Source organism: Penaeus vannamei, chromosome 8 (assembly GCF_042767895.1).
Source record: "Penaeus vannamei isolate JL-2024 chromosome 8, ASM4276789v1, whole genome shotgun sequence".
NCBI lineage: Eukaryota > Metazoa > Arthropoda > Malacostraca > Decapoda > Penaeidae > Penaeus > Penaeus vannamei.
The window spans coordinates 33,525,701-33,528,200 of record NC_091556.1 but is presented as its reverse complement, the minus strand read 5'-3'; the positions used below and the strand labels follow the sequence as shown (position 1 = coordinate 33,528,200).

At 34.9% G+C, this 2,500-nt stretch overlaps 1 protein-coding gene across 1 annotated transcript in view; it reads right to left on the bottom strand.

Annotated features, from left to right (window-relative positions):
- The window catches only part of LOC113823173 (phospholipid-transporting ATPase ABCA3), a 24,256-nt gene extending 24,174 nt beyond the window's left edge, over window positions 1-82 (bottom strand). Inside the window, exon 1 of the mRNA XM_070124566.1 lies at window positions 1-82. This exon is cut by the window's left edge and continues 95 nt beyond it. The gene's annotated coding sequence lies outside the window, so the exon portion shown is untranslated.
- Between the last annotated feature and the right edge of the window lie 2,418 nt (window positions 83-2,500).

The following is a 2,500-nucleotide window of genomic DNA, read 5'->3' as shown; positions in this document are numbered from 1 at the left end:
TTGTTGGAAGGCCTCGCTGCTGGATATGGTAGGCACTTCAATATCCTTATCAACCGTATCAGGAAAAATGTCACTTCGTAATCTGTCGCCCTTTCAGTGCCAGATATATATATGCCTATGAATCAGCTACATGTAATGTTTTATGTGCCATGTTATAAAGTTTACAAAGTGTTATCGTTGAATCATTATTATTGCTATTACTATTGCTGTTTTGCTCTGCGTGCTGTTATTACTCTTATTATTATATCATTATTATATTATTATCATTATCACTAGCGTTATCATATTTTTGCTATCGTTATCATTTTCTTTCGTTATCGTTAGTATAATTTTTATTCGTAATCGTTAACATCATGATCATCATTATTAGCAATATCATGATTAATGTTATGATTATATACCATTTGATTTCATTTATTTTACTTCCATACGGTATTACCAACATATGTACCAATAGTTACCCGTCCCAGGTATAACATCATTTAAAATGTGATGCATACCTGACTGTAATTCCCAGAGGAAAACTAAGCATATACAATCCTTCCTAGGTGACGCAAGACGATATCTGTTTTGTTCTATCTGTTATGATTGTGTGACGACATTGCGACCTTGTGTATTATCTCTGACGTAACGTATTCATCTAATTTTCTTCCGCTCCCCCTTCTCCCTCCCCCTCCCTCTCTCTCTCTCTCTCTCCCTCCCTCTCTCTCTCTCTCTTTCTCTTTCTCTCTCTCTCTCTCTCTCTCTCTCTCTCTCTCTCTCTCTCTCTCTCTCTCTCTCTCTCTCTCTCTCTCTCTCTCTCTGTCCCAGGAACAATGAACTCAAATATATATTTTATTGTTTATAGTACAATAAGAACAACTGATCAAAATCAACAGCAATGAGAAGCGATAGTTCTTGAGAATTTTGTTCCAAACAGACAGAAATGCCCTGAAAACATTGTGACAGAAACGTGCATCAAATTAAAATAAAATGCAATACAGTTAATTCTTCTCTAGGTAATTCCCTGAGTTTCGTCGTCTGGTTAATTTTCGGTGTTTATCGGGTGCCTGTAATTCATTTTTTTCTGTTGCTCATATATAAAAAAATATATAGATACATACATACATCTACATATATATGTATATATGCATCCTCTCTCCGTCTCTCTGGCTTTACCTTTTCACATAGGTTGTCAGCTGCATAACTTTAGATTTTTTACAACTCTTTTGACTTAAAAGACGTTCTCTGAGTCCTTAGCTGCAACCGCTTTATTATGTAAAGCTTTATGCATTATGTTTATGCAGCTGACCATCTACCATATTTGTTTCCATTTTTACATATGAATTTGTCATTTTATATCCCCTTCACCAGAGACTTTTGATTCACTTTTGTTTCTATTAAATTTCTGTAAAGGTTGAGTTTGGTGTGTGTACATTTTGATTACGAAGGAAGAAATTCGCGAACACATAAACTGAAAAGAAATTGCTTAGTTTGGAAGAAATTTTGAAAATGTGCAATTATCACAATATATAATATATATATGTGTGCGTGTGCGTGTGTGTGTGTGTGTGTGTATGTGTGTGTGTGTGTGTGTGTGTGTGTGTGTGTGTGTGTGTGTGTGTGTGTGTGTGTGTGTGTGTGTGTGTGTGTGTGTGTGTGTGTGTGTGTGTGTGTGCGTGTGTGTGTGCGTGTGTGTGTGTGTTTTAATCAAGCAGGGCATTCAGAGAAAATGTAAAATTTTACCTTTTTGGTAATTGGTAATCATTGCAAACATGCTATAATATACACTTAATGTACAGACAACGAGGTACAACAGTCCTTCGAAGGTAAATTTCAATTCATGTTAACTATACATCGTGTTTTCTTGACAGAGAATCTCACCTGAATGTCAGTATTGATATATATCAAAGGGGGAAAAAGAAACCTGCTTTGACCTCACAAATGATAAAAATTTAATAAAAAAATTAACACTCCACATTGAGACCTACTACTTACCTTTTTCTGATGTTTCGTAGGGTAAGCGCCTGAAATTCAGTTCAAAGAGCACTACCTGCTTTGATATTTAATGATAATAATAAAAATATTGATAATAATGAATGATAATGATAATATTCACTATATCATTGCAACTTAGTAAACAGTTTCAGTTTCTCTTCAATCAATTTCTGTTTGTAACATGCTTAGGCACTGGAGAAAAACGTTTATCCATTACCTCTAGGTCCACCTATGACTCCACTTCCGTACACCCTACCTGAAAATCAGAAATAAATGCGGAAATACTGAAGAAATTCTTATGAAATCCGGAAATCTCCCGGAAATTCCAACAATCCTATAATCTCCCAAATGTTTCATTCGCAGCAATCGTTTACAAAATCTAGGTAATAGTAATAAAGATGTATTTAAAATTCGGTAAAAAAAAAGTCATAAACTTCGACAAACACCTGAGCAGTTAAAAGCATAGTGCTTCAGTAGGATATGGAAAAGCGTTAGTAAAAATACGCTGGGAGAATTGCAAATT